Genomic DNA, 20,725 nt, shown 5'->3' with positions numbered 1-20,725 from the left:
TTTTTATTCTGGGTTTAACAACCATGAGTTTATGACGTATTTTACATGATTAGTTGGCGACTGGACCTTATTGTTTATATCTCTTATTAAGGATCCATCCATCCATACATCAATTATCAAAACCACACACTTACAATCCGAGTCTAGTTTCATATGCTGCGCTGCTGAGCGACCCGCAGAATATTATGCATGAGTACAAGTCACAAGCCCCGTTTCCACTAACACGGGGCCGGTTCTAGCTTGGTGCCTTTTGAGACCGAGGCAAAAAGATGCAGACTCTCCCCGTCGGGGAATCGAACCCCGGTCTCCCGCGTGACAGGCGGGGATACTCACCACTATACTAACGAGGAGATGTACGCGCACTACTTTTACATCTTCAAGATAAACAGCGGATGACTACTAACATTTGCGAGTAATCAATGACTGAGCTTCATGTCATGACCATGGTGCTCAAGAGAAGAAAAAATACATAATGTACGTCCACTGATACCAGAACAACCATATAGCTTTATACTAAGACGATGATTAAACGGAAAATTCCTTTACAAAACACTGCAACAAAATCATAGTTTCGCAATATTACATCGTGCAACGGGACACAGTGTAAGTACGTGAAGTCGGTAATTAAATCAAGAAAAAAAAGTGAGAGGAAAAGAATACTTTTCTATTATCATATTTTTCTAACTGGCCAAACTGAGTCATATTTTGATTATACACACTAACAGAAAAACAGTGCAAATCTCCGGTAGTCCGTTTCACTTGCGCTCCGCTATGGGGCAGTAACAAGCAGAGCTTAAGTGTGGAAGGAAAAAAAAAACACAGGACAGCATCAATCCCAACTTCACAAACGCCGGAGATCGAGATGCTGTAAGCATGACAATTAACATCTTTATCCAAGGGAACAGCTGCAAGACACAGATGCCGCGCCTAACAAAGGTAGGATCGATTCCGAAGTTCAGGCATTTACAGACGCGGACTCTTCTGGAGTTGATTTTTTTCGGGAGATACGCATCAACTTCAAAAGTATGAACCGCATTATATCTATATCTGTTATGACGTTGTAGCTATTGATACTGATGCATCACAAAAATAATTTAAATGTTTTTTCATTCTGACATATGTTCGTTCGGACGAGGATTTTATTATATGAGATAAGTTTTAAATGAAAACTTTTTTTAATCTATATGATTAATTCTCGAATCTAAGCCAGACTTCACATAAATCATTCATTCATAAATATAATGGAACATACAACATCCAGGTATCCATGAAATTTATGATCAGGCTATACGTTTGTGATAACAACAAAACAACACAACATGTATATTTACAATATATGGGCCTATTGTTTAATATTGCCTCCAAATTATAGCCAGACAATAACGCAATAGGCCGACATCAAACTATTTTCATGTAAAACAAAAGTGCTGGCAGTTTGCTTGTGCTTACAGACCCCGCCTTGAGCCCATCCAGAAAGATCCCAAAAATAACCGACAAGCAAAGGTTGTAACAATCTGAGCATGTTTAGTTTAATGTAATCAGGAGCCGAATTAATAACGCGAATAAATGATCAAACCGAAAGTCTGTAGTCGGGAATATCCGATAACGTCTTTGACGTGCAGTTAAGATAGTCAGAGGAAAAACCTTGTAGTTTACTTATATATATGCCTAAATATATGAGTGTGTCTCTCCGGTGATTTAATGATGAATATAACGATTACATATCAAATCACACATTAAGCAATTATTATATTACTAGGTTGAACGTTTTCACTATGTCTGTCGTCACCTTGATTTCACGATTTTGACTATTCTTCTTATCCCAGATTGAACAAGTCATTGTGGCGATGCAAGATCCCGACATGGGGATAAAGATGAAGAATCAAAGACTGTTAATCACAGTGATTCCACATGCGATGACAGGTGCACGATACATATTTTACTTTTTAAAAATAATTTTTCGTGCCGCCCGGGTTGTCTTACACCCGGCCGTGCAGTGTCCCGGGGGCCGGGTCCTAATGGTCATTTAAGCCCTTCACAGGAAAGCCCATACATCGGCGGTCTTCGGGAATCCTGTGCATTAAGACTGTCATCGATCTCCTTGCGCTCATATTTATTTATGTAATTTATTTATCGAGTTCAGCGTTTTTGATTTATGACGGCTTAATGCATTTCTCGACTCTAACTAGATGCCTTCCTCGCTATGCCTTCCCAGGAAATGATATCGTGGAGTGGCTAATTCAGAAGTACTCCATCATGGAAGAAGGTAGGGCCGAGAAGTATGTAGGGAAGCGTTACCTGGTGCTCTTATGTGAGGTTAATCGATTGTTTTTTTCCCTTCGTGACGACGATGGCGCCCCTGCTGGCGAAAGACGTCATCAGGTTTTTTTTTTTTTGTAATAAAATAACAGAAATAAACGAGTCTTTTGAATAATAAATACAAATGAAGTAATAGAATTTGTCATCCATACAACAGATTAGCCTAGCTGCATTTATGTGTAAGCATATGCAATTCACGTGTCTGACAGAAGCATGTTCTGTTCCATTGATATTGCTGAGCCTGTGAATTAATAAATGTCAGAATTGAGCTTGTCCATAACATAGACACCCCATTCGCCTGAAGCTTTTGGGATTTTCTTCCCCTGGCGTCAATTTATCTGCTGAATTATTTATCTTTCTGCTGAGAGGCTATTAGTACAAATAATCTGTAGGCCAGTCCCGAGTCGCGCCGCTACGCATGCTGAGCTGTACGGTTTGATAGTCCCGATGCAAACTTCGCTGATAGCCAGAGGCAGTCAGTCATGCCTGGAGAAATATCGCTATCCGTCTCCCTCATTATGCACTTCTGCAAGACGCTGTTGTCCTGAATTCCCGGGCGATGCAGATGAGGTTTTAAATAGCAAGGGAGCAGATTTCCCTGATTTACAGCCCAGATTGGAAAAGAAGTCGGAATGGAAAGGAGGGGACTTTTAGGCAGTAGATGGCAGATGCATTAACAGACTTGAATGGGCAAAAAACCTGTTGCCCCGGTAAGCAGTTACCCCTCCCTGTAAACACTAGGCTTCCCCCTAGCAGCGCTGTTGCTGCGCCGGTCTGAAACCCCCGGGAGCGCCTGACTGCCAATGGCCGCGGAGGCAGCCGGAAAGTGGAAAGTCCCAATTACTCGTAATTAATTATAGTTCCGATGAGGAATGCACCATCCCCGCGGCTTATTCTGTGCACCATGTCAACGTTTTTTCCAGTTACTTGCTATACCGTAAAATAAAATATAATATGCCTACTCAGTTTCTAGTTATCGTGTGTTCTACTGTATTCCACTGACAAAAATTTAGAGAATTACTATGCCTAAATCTGGGCTACGAGTAGTGGATTTGTTTGAGCTTTGAGTAGTTTACGTGGAAATGAGTGACCACTTTGTGTGTTTTCAGAGGCACTTCATGTGGGGAATCTGATCGTGAAGCACGGCTACATTTACCCCCTAAAGGACCCCAGGACGCTCGTCCTGCGGCCCGACGAGACGCCGTATCGCTTCCAGGTAACCTAAAACCACGGTTTCTTCAGATGGAGGGCAGCGCGAGAGGGTGGTGGCCATGTGGGGGGGCACGCATATCGAAACTATTCGTTGGAGAGACTGCGGAATTACCGTGTAGGACAGTATTTCTCAATCTGGTCCGGGCTCCAGAGCTGAGAGGGTGCAAAAACGTAGACTGTCTGGTAGGGAGCTGGGAGGGAGCAAAAACGTGGATCATCTGTGTGTCGCCGAGGACCGGATTGGGAAACACTGATGTATGAGAACCAATGCCAGTTAAAGTAGCAAAATGCCTTCCACCCGCCTTGTCCCTGACATGTTAAATCACAAAGCACCTTTGTCACGCTGCTTCTGAATAGTTTCAAATGACAGCATCTCCTTTTTGCTAGACTCCGTACTTCTGGAGCTCTCAGCAGTGGCCAGCCTCCGAGCTAGATTACGGTGATTACCAATTATTAATCATGTGCTCGCCTATTACATCATTACTTCCCTTTACTAGAATAATAGAAAAACACAGTTTCTTGCCATGTCTTTCTTTTGCTCTTCTAAAGCGATTTATTTGACTAAGAAGAATATCAGAAAGCAAGGGCAGCTGATAGACTATGAAAAGGTAAGAGAAAATTTTTATTTATGTACATTTCAATGCTATTCTTATTCGCTGGTCTGAAGCATTGCTTGATGAGATCATGTGATAGCTGAATGCTCATGGGAGTTTTACTTACACAAAATATTATGAGGGTAGAAGGAAAAATGATTGGTTCAGAGAGATAACCAATTAGATTGTACATGAGGTGGATCCGAGCAACTAGAGGAGGCAGGAGCAACCAATCAGATGTCTTGGTCCTGCCTCCTCTGCAATCTGATTGGTTATCTATCCGAACCAATCATTTTCCTTCTGCCCTCAGAACATTTTTGTGTAAGAAAACCTCCCACCAATTATGCACATAGTAGGATCGCACATAGACATCCACCAACTTGCCGCCATGTTGCGTCAGGGTCAACGCATTTTAGGTTCTCATCAGTAAGAGGGTTTGTGAATCCGACACTGCCAGCTGATATCCTGGGAGGGGTTCGGCCTGTGAGTCATAACGTGAACCCATGCAGCAACGCAGCCAGCCGTGCGACCTGGCAATGTCGCATTTAAACATCGTCTCCGCAGGACAGCTACAACATGTTGCACAAACGGATCAACCACACCTGGGACTTCGTGGTGATGCAGGCGAAGGAGCAGCTCAGGTAAACCCCACCCCAGCCCGGGAATACTGTCGCATCGAGCTATGAAATCAATTTCATAAATGCACACAAGGGGACAGATGAGAATGGATGAATAAATCTCGTATTAAGAGGATGATGATGTTACCTAAATTAAAAAGTAACATGGTGTGTGGTCATAATTTCCCTCCTATCTGTTAAATCAGACCTCAGCCTAAACACTAGAGTCGGAAATCCATTTCTAAGTGAAAAAGGAAACAGAAAAATGAAAACCCTACCTTGCAGTTCAGTGATTACCGCTATATGCTAATTACCCAGTATGCTTTCTGACTCTCCATCGACTGCTCTGCTCCTACCAGGGCAGCCAAACAGAGGCGCAAGGCGGACCGCATCGTGCTGGAATGTCAGGAACAGGCCTACTGGCTCGTCAACAGACCGCCAGTAAGCACCTCCCCCGAAACCCCTGACTCCCTACATCTGCCCCGGCGAAAACCCAGTATGCTGTGATTAGAGTAAAGCACACACTGGGTAAACCTGAACTCAATGCACCTTGGCAGCTCGAATATCGCCTCAGGCTGGGGGCGATTCTAGGATTTTTTTGAGGTTGTGGGGCAGAGTGGTGGCTCTGGGCCTAGGGATCTGTGCAAGCAAGTGGAAGGTTGTTGGTTCAAATCCTGTGAATGCCCAGAGTGATTCTACTCCGTTGGGCCTTTCAGCAAGGGCCTTAACCTGCAATTGCTTTGTCCTGGGTATGACATTAATCTACATGCAGGCCTGTTAGGAGATCCTTCAACTTACAGGGGAAACTTGGCAGGATTGGCAGGAAGGCATAGGCAGGGTCCCATTCCCCCACAGAGAGCTGGGGGGTTGTGCAGTTCTCTCCCACGACAACGGGTTTGTTCAATGAAGGAAGGCAAAGGAAACATCTGTAAGGACATATGGAACATTTCCGGTATAATTTTCGATCTCCGTCATCTCCAGAGCATTGAGCTCAGCAAAATTCACGGGGGGGGGGGGGGGGGGGGAGTTTTATCTTCGTTAAGTAAGACACACAGAGTGTCTCCATGCATACTTTGTGGGGGAGGAATATATCACTTCAGGCCTGATAACCCACTACTGCTTCAGTGTGATCATGAAATATTTACTTAGCTGGGAAGAAGCCTATGTTCTGTGGGACGAGAGCTTTCAGAAGACAGACAGGACAGCAGGCTGCGGGAATGAGCAACTGCACCCTCGCTGAGTGTAATTTGGAGTTCATGAATAACACAGGAGAGTGGAGAATGAAAGTGTGGGACAGGAGCAGAGTGTGGTGTGTATCTGGCTTAATCCCGGCCGTCACTAGGGCCCCTTTCTGCTGGGTGCGCAGCATCTCTCAGGGCTAATAAGCATCAGCGTTTATGTGGGCCATTATCCCCATCCGGGGCGGCATCAGGAGGTGGGAATGGCAGCCACGCAGCTGCGGATCACATCCTAAATTCAGCTTATTTTGCAGATGTACCTTTTATTGAGACTAGAGCAGTTGGGGGTTTAGGGACTTCTCTCAGGGGTCCAGTGGTGATGTCACTCTGCTGACTGTGGGATTTAAACCGGCAACCTTCCAGTCATAGGCGGCGACTGCCAACCCGCTCAGCCACACACCACCTTCATTGATGAAACCCACCGTTTTGACGCCAATTAGACGGAAACACAGTTGAGCCAAAAACCACGCAGCGTAGGGCCCCCCAGTCAGGTGCTGCTCGTGTTTAAAAGGCAGGGACGCTCTGCACTCTGGTACGGCCAGGTGGACGGGGGAAGCTGGGGGGGGGGGGGGGGATTAAAACCAGCAAATGACAAAATGGCCGCTTCCTGCCTCCTTTCTCTTTGCCCGAGAAACACGAGACGCATCGCTAAGACTGGTGATGCTTGGATCTGGGAGAGAGGAGTGCGAAGGGACTGGGAGACGGCCTGAAGCTAAAATGCAGACATGCTGTGTTTGCGTCTCCCCCCCCACCACCCCCCCACTTGTTGGGCCTTTTAAACGAGCTGGAAGAGGATCCCACCTCCGGAATACCGGATCCATTATCTGACCTCTATTCCTGCGGCTCAGGCTTAATGCTGCATGTTAGCGGAGAGATAATGGATGTAATTGCAAATAGCAGCGTAATAATTTGCCAAATAGTCTCTCTGCTGTTAAGTCCTGAGCTGATCTGAAGCACTTTAATTGGGATTTAAGGAAACCATGTTAAATCAGATTGCATTCAGTATCGACATTTGGTTAGTTTATTCTGTAAAGCAGGGTACCCCAGTCCTGATCATGGATACTGTGTCACCGACTGGCCCTCCAGGACCGAATGGTCCTTTTGGAAAGCTGTCACACTGTCCCCTACTGGGCAGTGTCGCCATGGGCTGTACCCAGTGGCATCATGGGAAATGTGACCAGTAGTGCTAAGGGGTATTAATGCAGCGTTAGACCGGCGTCAGTCTGCTTGAGAGAAACGAGCTCACTCTTCATCTGAAGTTCAGCTAAGGATTTCTCACCCTCTGATTTTCTGCAGCCGGGAACATTCAGCGTTCAAGAACAAGGCCCTGAGCGAAGGAACCGGCACAACTCCCGAGTCCAGCTGGTCTGAGCTTTTTATTAAGCATATACATTTTTTCCGTAATGCCAGTACCTGCTGTTTATCGCCTCTGTCAGTCACAGGACCGGATCCGGGCAAACAAGAGAGCCGCTCGGGGCCTAGATAAGATCAAAGTCATGAAGAAAAAATATGTATATTAATATCTATATATATATGGCAGCTATAGGCAGAATAGGCTGTTGCCTTGGGCCCCCAAATTACCCAAGGAAGTGAAGTGATAATCAGTGTTTTTGGTGGGAGGGCATCCGAGGGAAGCTCGTGTGTGAGTGTGACAGCACTTCGTTGTGCTCATCTTTCTGTCTCACTTCTTCCTCACTTCCTGCTCTCGTTTTCCATGCTAACGTAAGTACGTCAGCAGTCCCACAATACATACTCGTAATAGTGCTATATTATTCATGGTTTCTAGACTGGATGTCTGCTTAGTAAAGCCAGGAGCTGAGTGTGAGCAGAATTCCTACTGTCTGATTCCTTGCATGTGATTCGCTCGTGGGAGTTTTACCCTCACAAAAATGTTCTGAGGGCAGAAGGAAAAATGATTGGTTCAGAGAGATAACCAATTAGATTGTAGAGGAGGTGGGTCTAAGGAACTAGAGGAGGCAGGAACAAGACATCTGATTGGTTGACCCCCCCCCCTCCTCTAGTTGCCTGTATCCACCACTTCTACAGTCTGATTGGTTATCTCTCTGAACCAATGAACCTTGTGCCCTCAGAACATTTTTGCGCAAGTAAAACTCCCATAAACATGTGGCTTATATCATGTTTAGAGACGGTTTTGTTTCTTCCTTCTTTACAGAACAGAACGCGGACTACTACAAAAGAGAGGTAAGCCTGAAAGAATTTAGAGTGAACCTATTTCAGCTGATGGGATGGTTGCCAAGAACAACCAAAGAGGGTGATTAAGTGGGCTCTTAAGAATGCTGTCATAAGAAAATTGCTTCGGAAGGATCTACATCTGTGTTGTCGTTTTCTTTTGTTGGCTCTCAGATATTGACAAATTCTGTTTAAAGGTACAACAGCATGGCTCTTATCAGGGATTGGATGTGTTTTTTCTGACTCTTATATTCCCCGTGTGATTTTTCATGGCTCCCGACACCAGATTGAACACATCAGGAAATCCCTGGGCCGCTCGAGGGTCAAGTCCTCCATCTGCCTGGAAAGGTTGGATAACAGCCTCCCCCACCTACCCCCCCCCAACACCTGTGATTCAGCCTCAGTCCCAGCATAGCTGGGGGACCACTGGTTCGACACCAGTCCACATTAGTCCCTAACTGGGGGATATCTCTGGGTATTCTGTATACTGTGCCTCTGATTGGTGGGGGGGGGATCTATTTCATGTTAATTCTGACAAAAATGCTGGGGACTGCTCTTTGTGAAAATCTAACCTCGTTATTTCGTTCTTTCGTCCATCTGCCCATCCATCTTTCACCATAAATCTCAGAGTCACACATATCCTGGATTAATGATGCCTAACTAATATTGAAACCGGTTGACTATTAAACTGAATTGAACTGTATTTAACTGCAAATAATTACTTAATATTGATCAGAAGGTCGCCGGTTCAAGCCTGGCTTCAGCACACTTGTGGGTCCTTGAACAAGGCCCTTAACCCCCAGGTTCCTGGGAGCCTCTACGGGCAGCTGCCCTTTGCTACCAAGCTTTCTCTCACCTATGGAGAGCAAGATGGAGGAGATGAAAAGAGAATTTCCTTATAGGGTTCAATGACGTATAATCATTTCGTCACCATTTCGAGCTCCAGTTTGCTGGAATATGCCAGCATTGAACCTGAATATTTGATGACTTGCAAGGATTATAGAAAGTAGGACTAAAACTGGGAATGGCTGGTCTTCTGTGTTCAGCTTCCTTAAGTTCAGCGAGCAGTACCTGAACCATGACCCCATGATGCAAGGCTGCCCCCCCAGCAACCCCTGGATAACAGATGACACGGCACTCTGGACGCTGAATGCCGACATGTGAGTGTGCGTTACCGCGCCCCATCCTGCCTCTTCAGGGCCACACCCCCAGAGGTGACTGTCGTCTCTTCACTTCCACGCCTCCTGGTGCAGGGTGGAGACACCCACCAAGCTGCGGGTGGAACGATGGGGGTTCGGCTTCACGGAGCTCCTTAGGGACCCTCTGGGACGGTGCAAGTTCAGGGAGTACCTGGAGAAGGAGTTCAGTGGTGAGCAGCATGTAGACCCCCCCGCCCAAGTAGATCAGCTTCATGGAGGCATCGTCAGCAAGTAAGAATCATATTCATTATTTGATCACTGCGGGCCTATTTGGGCAGTGTGTGACTCAGCAGATTGGGATTCATTGCAGGAGGTCATCAGCTCAAATCCCAGAGTCAGCTGAGTGACCTCACTATTGGGCCGTCGATCAGTTACTCCAGGGACTGACTGACCCTGCCCTCTCAAAAAAAAAAAAAAATAGGATCTAGCATCTGCTAAATTAATAATCATGATCCCTCTATGAAAGGCAATTCTCCTCCATATTGGCATCGTGATGAGCGCCTCCTGCAGGTAGCTGATGCATGCGCTGTTTCATTCACAGTGGAGAACCTCTGTTTCTGGGAGGCCTGTGAGGACATCCGGCACGGCGAGAGCGCTACGATCCCGCAGAAGGTGGAAGAGGTCTACAAGTGAGTGCGACCTTGTGGCCCAGTGGGACAGTTTGCATCCCAGTTGAATTTAGAGCAGGCCCTGATGTGGCACTTGCTTACTCCCAGTGGGACTGCAAAGCTCAGGCTCATCACTTCCTTCCCCCCAGGCAGTTCCTGGCCCCGGGAGCCAGCAAGTGGGTAAACGTGGACAGCAAGACCATGGAGAAGACCCTGCAGGGCATGAAAAGCCCACATCGTTTTGTCCTGGATGACGCCCAGATGCACATCTATTTCCTGATGAAGAAGGTAGGAGCATTAACTGTGCACAGCCATGAAAGTGGATGACAGCTTCATTAAAACGGGCTCTCGGCCTCTCCTCTCACCCTCAGGACTCCTACGCCCGCTATTTAAAGTCCGATCTCTACAAAAACATGCTGGCTAGAGCCATAGAACCACAAGAGACCAAAAAAAGGTAAAACTATTATCTTCTATAAAAGGGGTCTTTCTGTAATATATTCCATGTATTTTATATAAGGGGATAAGACTCATATTGGTGTGGGATACACACAGGTTCTGTTTCTGGGGTTGTTAACGATTAATTCCAGGGATTTTTGGGCTTAGTGTGAACTGCTGGCTTCAGCTTAGCTTCGTCACTAAGACTACACAGAGTTCTGTAATGTTAATTGCTTTTGCGTCCCCTGTGATGCTCTCCAGTTTCTGTTTGTAATTCCACGGTAGTCAAGGATTTTCCAACATGGCTGACTTAGAAAAGGCAGTGCCACAAGTGTTAGCGGAACGCTAACATGTTCTCCTTCCCATCATGCCCCAGTGTCTTTCCCTTTGTGAGACGCCAGCGGCACTCCAGCCGTAACCCTGCCCTTTTCGCCCAGGCCTTAGAGGACAACGGCAAGACCAAGTCCCTGGGGTCACCAGCAAGTCCCACAGCAGCCTGCTCTTCCTAACACTGCCTCCTGGGGGGGGGATGCACTCTGAGCTCACTGCTGCCCCACAGAGGCTGTTTGGGGGCGGTGCTCTGCTGCTCTATTTGACGCAGTCTTCCAGGATTTTTAACTTCGGATGTATTTTTATTATAGTGTCATGTTAAATAAGAACAGACTAAATTATGGTTTAGATCAGAAGTGAGAAAAGTCCTGTGTCTCTATATATAGGAAAAGTTTATTTCATTAGTAACAGACAAACCATAGTTGAGCCAAATATTGCCTTATTACTAAGTAATAAACATCTGCATACAACTTTCACTGAAACAATGGTTGTAATAGATAAATAGCCATTTAAAACTTGGCATTTAGCTCAGTGCTTATAATGTGGATTGTGTCCCATATTCCAGATCAAAACTGTGCAGTTTCGAACCTGCATCATGTCTGCTTCAGATTCCAGCAGCTTCTCTCATCCTTTGTTCATTTACTTCTTCAGCATTTCTCAATAAATTAAGCAAGTTTTTAATTCACCTTTAGTGGAATTCTGTCACTTAAATACCAAAATAGAATAACACAGGTGTCGTACTTTTCAACCATTTTTCTTTTGGCTTATAAACGGCATGTGCTACTCTGAGATCACTGACCTGCTGGAGATGTGGTTCGGAACCGCAGGTGACCTCGAGTTCTTTTTTTTTTCCTCCGTGGAGGGAATCAAACAACAAAAGAGATTAGCCAGAGATCCACCCTGCACGGACTTGCTGGTATGATGGGAACGGGACCTAGATTTACTGGAAGCACAAAGAGAGCAAACTAAATTCTGCCCAACAGACAGGCGGAACAAATCGCTACAAAAGGTTTCAGTCACCTGTCTCCCCTGCCAGGACAGCACCTCCCTCCCACAGCGCACCAACAATACATTATACTATTATACCGTGTCTTGGAAAAGTATTGGAATCCTACTTAGTGTTTTAAAAAGCAGCACATTTCTAAATTATCTATATCCCAGTCCCTGAAAGCTATAACTAAAGATTACTGAGGGTAAGATGAATCTCTGCTGCATCTCATAAGTTCATTAAAAATCGAAACTTCCTTTCTTTCAGAACTGAATTTTCTGCCATGTTGGTCTTTAAAATTGTCCATTCGGCTCCAACAAGCTTTCGAACTCCAGTTTGAATGAAATATTGGGCTGCGAATGTGAAGTAGACAGGGTCATGGTGAGGAATGCGTCAGGAATATGGGGCGTGTCTGGAAGTCTGTGTCCATCACCAAAGCCTGTGATATTCATTATTGGCGGTTTGTTTATTGGCTGCTAAGGCTCACAATGGAAGCTCAATACTAAGTGTTTTGAATTACTGAAGTTTGCATGTTGACGGAGCCGGGATGGATGGATGGATGGATAGATAAATGTTTAATAATACATGCAGTACAAGTGTCAAACTAACTTTACCAGACAAGCCCATTAAAACGAGGCTCTCAGTTTCTCTTGAAATTCTTATGTAAAAAAAAAAAATAATAATAATAATAAACTACTTTGCATGTTACTTTTTAATAGATTTCCTTTTTAAAAAATTAAATCTGACTACGCAAATCCTTCAACTCCTACACTACCCATCAAGGCAATCCTCAGGATTCCAGCAGCACAGAGTTAACTGATGTTCTGCGCGGTTCTTAAAAATGCATGAAACTCGCGAGATAAAAATAAAACAACCGCAACAGAGAATACTGAAATTCCGTCTTCATATTACTGAAACATACAGGATTAAGAGACAACATGAAGTTGGGAAAGGGATTGGTGGGGGGTGGGGGGTGGGATTAAAGGCACTGTCAGCATAACATCATAAAGACGGCACCGATGTCCATTTGCCATGGATTATGTTGTATTCTGCGACTAAAAAGGACCCATAATCTGATTAAGTTCACATCAGACTAATGAGTGAATCTTCTCTGACAGCATTACTGACGCATAGCCCGCCATCCAGAGCTGCATTAGTGCGTTATGGGTTTCTAAGGCCCACCTTAACACAGCAGGGAAACACGTGCTGCTTAGTACGCTATTTCTCGGATCTGTAACATCGTAAGGTCACAGTACAACGTCGTGTCTTTCTGCAACTTTATAGCAGGGCTGAACAGCCAGGTGGCATTTTGGGCATTTTCAAGGTGAGCCGATGGGTAGGCGAGCCGGCAAAAATCTTGGGGAACCCCCCCCCCCTTTCCCAGTCAGCAAAATTTATTGCACAGCAAAAGTTATGGAGACCCCAGCTCTGTAAAATTTACTGTGGGAGTCCAAGGAAACTTTAAAAACACAATATCTCAATCTCCGGAGTCCTTTAAACCTAAAAAATATACAAAGAAATCTATGCTGTGATTCTGCTAGAGAATTTGGGCCCCATGAATGCATATCATATTGGGCCACAAACCCACACCAATGCAGTTATGTTCCAAGTTTTTTACTGTCCTAATCTCCCCCCCTTAACTGCGCCCCAGACTTGATGTTCCACGTTACAATTTCAACCAAATGTTGTGTGTTAAAAAAAAAATTAAATTGTGCACCAAAATTTTTTAACATGAAAGCAAGCATTAATAAAACTTAATCAAATGTTGATTTTTTTTTTTTTTATATATAGAATTTCTCATTGTTTTGCTGATATCTGGGAAAACTGGGTTCATGGATCGGGATGGAAAGGCATGTTCAACGCACATTTTTTTTTAAATATTGATTTCCAGCAACTAATAAGCAAATCGAGGGAAATCTGCAAGGTACAAATCTGCAAGGTACAACAGAACCGTTCATCTCATTTCTACCCCGTCAAATCGCGTCCCAGGCTTTCTGGACCTCCCACTGAAATGCATTCAGTGACATCCACCTAAACAATTGCATTACCCCGGCAACGGGACTGCAGTAATCTCATTTAGTCTGAGAATTTGTGTGTCAGAAGGTAGAAAATTAGGATACGGACACGTTGCTCAAAGAGTGCCACGGAGTCACCAGCAGTATCATCAAACACGCCATTTAATACAATAATTTTTTTATCATTGTTTGTATAAATACAAATGATTCTTATTAAACAGCATGACTGACTCGTGCAATACAAATAGGCATATGCATCAAAACCTTTATTAGATTTCAGAAATCACAGAAGAAAATCAAGCTTGGCAAAATAAAAATTATGCAAAATTATCCAGTATATTTCAGCCGTTTCTATAAATGTACGCTAAGGTGGTACTTGCCAACGCCGAAACAATTCTCTCATCCAGTCACAGTGCTCTTTAAAATGGAGATACTTTAATTTATTTAAGGTTGAGTTAAAACACGACATTTAATATTCAGAATAAAATCAAAATCTGATAAGGGATTCACATCGTTTACCGTTTAACTGGTATGTCCATTTTCGATAGGCTTGTTGGGTGGGTAAAAACCCTATTTAACTGATCAGGGTCACTTAGGCAAGTTCACCTTAATTAAAAACAAAATAACTAAACAGCACATAACTAGTCAAAGTGTAAACTCTGCTGTTGGCAAAAACTGTACGGCTGGACCCCCAAGGGCACCAGCGACTGTAGGGCCTTGCTTGGCCAGTAGGGGGCCCCCTTGCACGTGACATTGCAAGGATTTGTAAGTTGTAGGGCGCAGATGGGAAACGAGGTGGGGTAAGAAGCATTTAAAGTGCGGAGCCACATACAGCCATGGGGGTGGGTTTGGGTTTCTAGCACAGCCTGCAAAGACCAGAATAAGTTCCTTTCCTCAACACACTAGCGCCCCCTTGGCCAAACACGACCCATGGTCACCTTGCAAATCATTAAGCTGCCCTGAACCCCACTCTGCTTTCAGTAAGTGCCATTTAAAAACAATGATATACACACATTTTCAGGAGAGCACCTGTGAAGTCACCCCCCCACACACACACACACACACTACTGGCATTGTTTGGCACCCGACCCATGTAAACCTGACCCCGATTTGCATAATTTATTCAGGTATATATCAGAAACCAGGGTTTCTGCCACCTAGAGGCTGTACGGCGCAACAAGAGACAAATCGCCATCAAAAACACAGGACCTGGAGAATCACCCGGGGTGGGGGGGATACATACTGTCACGTACTGGCGTGGGTGGGGGAGGACGCAGGCAGTGTGGCAGTCAGCCAATGGGCGAATTCACGAGAAAAAACACTGTATGTTAAAAACCGCTAGCATCCAGCATGAGAGAAAAAGGTCAAAGCGAGTCAGGGTTTTTCCGGGGGGGGGGGGGGGGGGGGGGCAGGGTTGGTCTTACCTACACTGGCATGGGAGGGGTGGGAGGCATTGGTTAATGGTACAATGTGCAAGACAATTATCTGGGAGAGGAAAATTAACTTCCCCTAAAGTAAAACTAAAGTCACAAGAAAACTGTGGTACCCTCTGTCAATAGACCACACTCAAAAAACTCTGAGTAAAAGAGGAACGTTATTGGCCTGGCTAATCTCTCTCTCTCTCTCTCTCTCTCTCTCTCTCTCACACACACAGCTTGAAATGCTTTTTACACATTTACACTAATGTATATCACAATGCTACCAAAGCTTTGCAAATGACCACAGAGCGGGACTGACACCCAAGTGTGTGTAGAACCACACACACACACACACACACACACACACACACACACACACACACACTCACTCTCTCTCTGAAGTGCTTTAAAAACATAACGGATAAATTATTTTATGTGCAAACTGGGAGGGGGCAACAAAAAGTCGCAAAACACACATGGAATCGATCCCCTCCCCCATCACAACCAACCCTCGGTGAACGAAACCAGAAAGTCAGTCATTGGCATCCCGGGTTCCGGACTTTGCTGAAATGCACGACCGGTGCGGGTTCTGGCGGGGGCTGACTGGGGGCAGGGGGGGTTGGCCTGGTGAGCAGCGCGGCAGTCGCCTTCCACGCATCACGTCTGTGCCAGCTGCAGCTCCTCCAGGCCGTCTTTGCCCAGGTGGTAACGGGCCAGGTCCTTCCGCGTCACCAGTCCCACCACCTGGGCACCGGGAACATGATTGGTACGTAGAACAGGGCATAGATAGCTGGTTATGTTATGAGGGAGGGGTGGGAGTAGCACAGGAAACCAGGGTGATAACCTTGATCTAGATGGATGCCCAACGGCCACTGGCTGAAAACCGATGCAGTAATTTTCGAATTTTACAATGAGAATGGAGATATGTGCTGGAGATGACGAAGGCCTGAGGACCTCGCAAGGCAGACGCACCTGGTTGTCACTGTCCACCACAATGAGGTGCCGCAGACCAAGGGCCCTGAACAGCTTGAAGACACGAGGAAGCGACGTCTCCTGAAAAAGAGGCAGAAGAACACAGTCGCAGAACATGACTGTTTAGTCAAATGTGTCTCTGGTTCTCAAGGACCAAGACCAAGGCTGAGACTGAGACTAGTACCTGCGTGACAGTGTAGGGGGTGGGATTCATGAACTCCGTCAGGTCCATCATGCACTCCCTCTCGTCTTGGGACACATGGATGGACTGGATCGGAGGGAAGCGAGGGTAGGCATCCCGGAAGTCCTTCAGCTGCAGTTTGCGCAGATTGAGACGAGAACGAGCCCGTTCCACAAACACCTGGTTGAAAAGAGTACACCGGTCACAACGTGGATGAGCACACTTCTCATTGGCTTGCTGCACTGACATTCGCAACCGTGTACGCAGTAAACAGACCCCTCATTGGTCAATCGCACTGCCAGTCACATCCAGGTATTCAATAATCAAACCCCTCATTGGTCAGCTGCACTGTCATTCACAGGCATGCATATACACCAAGCACCCTGATAGGTGTTAGTGTGGACAGACATGCTCCTTATTCAGCTGACCTCTGCAGGAACCTTAGGTCACACTCACCTTGTGTTTCAGGAGCACGATAAGCTGGGAACGCAGGATTAAGCCACAGATTTTCCCTGGCTAAGAGCACAAAATTCAGATTAGCAAAGCCCCAAAGTACATCATGTGACAAATCTCCAGGAAAACAAAATCACCCCTAGTGGGAGGGACATACCTCACAGCCATCACTCAACCCGGAGACTACAGGGAACCCGTTGTGATTGGTCGAGGTGTTGCTGAGCACATCCACAATAGTGCCCACTTTCTCCACCAGGTTGAAGCAGGTTACTGGAGAGCTCATAACCTCCCTGAATGGACAGACACACCAAACCTGAATATACAGTGAGAATGAAGCACCAATGTCTTGCTAAAGGCGTGTACTGGGCTCATTGAAGCATTAGCAGGGAAAATCCTGTAGGGGGCAATATACCTGGCAGTCAGGGAGTGGGAGGTGGCTGGGGCATCCCAGTGCAGGAAGGGCACACTCTGCAGCTTGATGTGGATGTCGTATAGCCCCTGTGGGAAAATTCGAGTCACTCAGAAGAGCTTAGGATCACATCTGCACAACATTCACAAGCTGCCACCCCTTGAAGTTTTACTTCCTCTAAGCAGATTTGCTGGCACATTGAGGAACAGAGAAGCGAAACGAGCTGTCACAGCATGATGTGCCACCTTAAGTTAGACAGCTGTGCAAAAACAACGGAAGGGTTCTCAAAATCAGTCACTGGAAGGACAGATGAAAAAAAGATGGCGTCAGACTGGTGGCTAGCTGCACCACCCACACCAAAAGCAAACATGAGACCGGAGCAGTTAACGAAACACGACTGGCCCGATTCCAAGTTCTGCACGGTCTGAAAGGCGATGAGCTCATCACTCACTGACAGGCTCACACATAATGCCAAATGGACCAACCCGCTCCAACCCGAAACGTCAACACTGACCTCCACGAAATAATCGCCCACGATCTTCGCCGTCATCAGAACCAGCATTATGGGTAGGCCGTAGGTGACATTTCCGGTGGCTTCCACCATGATGACAGTCAGGCTGAGGGTCATCCTCACGATCCCACCTGGCAAAGACCTTCGTAAACAGACGCAAACCCGAAGCCTCATGTGCCTCCATGCACCTCTAGACGAGCTCTGAAAAGCAGGCTGACCGCGGACGGACACTCACCAAGCTGGGCGGCGGCTCCAATCAGAGCGTACTTCCCAGGGTCGGCCAAGGTCTGTCAAACGAAACGCCACAAATCATAAAACATGCTCATTCAAAAACTTCGAGGGGGCTTTACTTCCAACAAACATTATGTTAAACTACATCTATGCCGACATGACGCTGGGCGGCCCAGGAAATCGATACAGCACTAACCAATAGGGCACCTTCAAAGAGTCACGTGACTGCTTAAAGAGTAAATCTGATTGGACAACAAAGAGGAAATCAATCTAAAGCGGGTGTTGAAGGAGGCCCTCTGACTTCTAAAGACCCCGTTCAATTTCCTTAATATATCAAAACCTGCAGCGTTTCCATTAAAGTTCTGCACAAACAAGCAAATTTGTTGACAAAGTGAAATTGCATAAAGGGTGTTTCCATTAAGTAACATCATGGAAACAACACCTGCAATTTATGATTCCGTGCCTCAACATGGATTGAGCTTTTCATGAGATACGAGCTCTAGAACCAAGTCATCGTGTCCTACACAGCAACAAGTTCGCAAAATCGGCTTCCATTTCAGTTTTGCGAATCGCCACAAAAACCACTTCAATCAAACTGAAAGCGTTTGAGGGCTTGTCCTCCTGAAATATAATCGTACCCATTAACGGATTTTCAGTTTTGCTTCTTCAAAATGTGCAAAAAAATCAAGGTCAGTGGAAAACGTCGCCACTGTGAGGTTTCTCTCTGCTGAGGGAAGAGTTCTGCTATCGTGACGGCCCCTCCTCCGCCAGCGGACCACGCCGCCTCACCGGCTATACGGCGCTTCCCCAGGAACGGCGACCCGTCCTGATGTACCTGTATGGAATTGTGCGGCGTAATGGAGGCCAGCAAAATGCCAAAGAGCCGCCCCCAGGCGGCGCCGATGAGCAGCGAGGGGATGAAGACCCCGGCGGACACAGTCAGGCCGTATGTCCAGCAGGCCAGGAAGAAGTAGGTGATGGTGAAGATTCCCAGGGTCACGGGATTGTAGGAACCTGCCGGGGGGGGGGGGGGGGTGGTGGTGGTGGAATTCATCACCTAAGTCAGTGTTTCCCACGTTTTTGCTAAAATGTTGATCATGTAGTTGATCCCCAAGAACGCTAATCTAGCGAAACCAGCTAGTTTTACTTGATTCACCCTTGTAATGAGGATACAGGTGTACAGAAATTATTTCATGATGAATGGCATTTTTCACATGATCATTTCCATTTTTCTACCTGGTGTAAAGTGCAATTTGGAGCCGATCAAGACCAAGCCATGTTACTTTGGTATGTCTTTCATCCACTAGAGGGCATGGATGAACACAGTTTAGTGCCGTTCGAACTTGCCTACGGTGGCATTCGTCAGGGCACTTGAGAAGCGCTCCTGTTCTCCCCAGGCAGGGTGACAGTCCCCCCATCCCAAATGAGGGAAGCCTTGAATAATTGAGGAGGATTGTGTGTATGGGTTTAGCTGTCTGTCTGGGAAAACAATCAGCCAGAAGCGGCCCGTAAACAAACCTACGACACGACAGAGGTGGCAGACGAGTCTGACTGTTCAAACAGCTGCCCCGGACCTAGCCAGCCTGTCACCAATATCAAACACAGGTGTTCATTCTAAAGATGGACAACGGACTGTAATTATAATCTCTTCCAGAAGAAGGGCACAACAGGGGCGACCAATCCGGCTTCAGGTCACGACCCATCCTGCCCTGAAACACGTGCTGGAAACTCCACGGACCTGCGGGGCTGTGGAACAGGCTGCGGACACTCCTCTCCGGGGTGTTGAAGACGATCGTGGCCATGGAATTGTACTCGCCATCAGCACAGAACAGCTGTGAGAGGGATAAGTGGAGGTTCAGGCCTGAGGACAGGATACACACCCTCTCAGCTGTTCAGCCAATGAAATCACAGAGAGCCCACCTCCAGCTGCCTTACCTGCAAGGGGTATTCCTCCAGCTGATCCTCCCCCAGGGGCTGGCAGTCGTTGGAGAAGTAGATCATAGTGAAGAACACAGTGGCCGTCACGGCAGCAACCAGTATGGCCTCGATCACCTGCAGGCAGGGCCGGTGGATATACCTGGGGATGGGGGGGGGGCATGGTGGCTCAGCTAATGATTTTGTTGTGGGACAACTTTCATTTGCATCAAACCAGTGTGGGGCAGTTTCAAGGTCAGCCCCACAGTCTCGGGATATATTTATTTAATTATTTAATTTCAAGTGTTAAGATGCCTAAGTTTCAGACAGGCGTGACACAGTAAAAACCAAACAGGCCTCACTTACGTGCACACACACAGGCAGAGGTACGCACACACACACACACACACAGGCACACATGCGCACAGAAGTACGCACACACACACACACACACAGGCACACACACGCACACAGGCACACGCACACAGGCACACCTGATCCTGAGGATGGTGAGCCAGTAGTTCAGGACGTTGAACAGTGCTCCCAGCAATCCACCTGCGGGGGGGAAAGAGACATGGGCCCGGCATGAGAAAACCAGAAACAGAACCAGTCCGTTAAGATGTAAAAGAGCAAGGTTTGGGTTTCCACAATAAGACGCTCCCTCTCTCTCTCTCTCTCTCACCGAAGGCTCCCATGACGATAAACAGAGGAATCTCATACAGGTAGTACTCCGTGCTCTGAGGGGGGGGGGGTAAAAAAAAAGAAAAAAAAATCAATACCCAGAATCCTCCAGTCAAACATGCAAATGACAACATCACACCCTACAGGACTACACACATGGGGGCACCTCTTGTTTGCCTCTTTTTTTTTTATTTAATTTTATTTTATATAT

General features: G+C 46.4%; 1 non-coding gene across 1 annotated transcript; it reads right to left on the bottom strand.

The window, feature by feature from the left end:
- Nucleotides 1-278: 278 nt before the first annotated feature.
- trnad-guc (transfer RNA aspartic acid (anticodon GUC)) lies at nucleotides 279-350 on the bottom strand. The gene has a single exon. It is a non-coding gene; the product is annotated as a tRNA-Asp (tRNA).
- Between the last annotated feature and the right edge of the window lie 20,375 nt (nucleotides 351-20,725).

This window comes from Brienomyrus brachyistius, unplaced genomic scaffold, assembly GCF_023856365.1.
Source record: "Brienomyrus brachyistius isolate T26 unplaced genomic scaffold, BBRACH_0.4 scaffold173, whole genome shotgun sequence".
NCBI lineage: Eukaryota > Metazoa > Chordata > Actinopteri > Osteoglossiformes > Mormyridae > Brienomyrus > Brienomyrus brachyistius.
The sequence above is the reverse complement of the archived record's forward strand: the minus strand, read 5'-3'. Positions and strand labels throughout refer to the sequence as shown.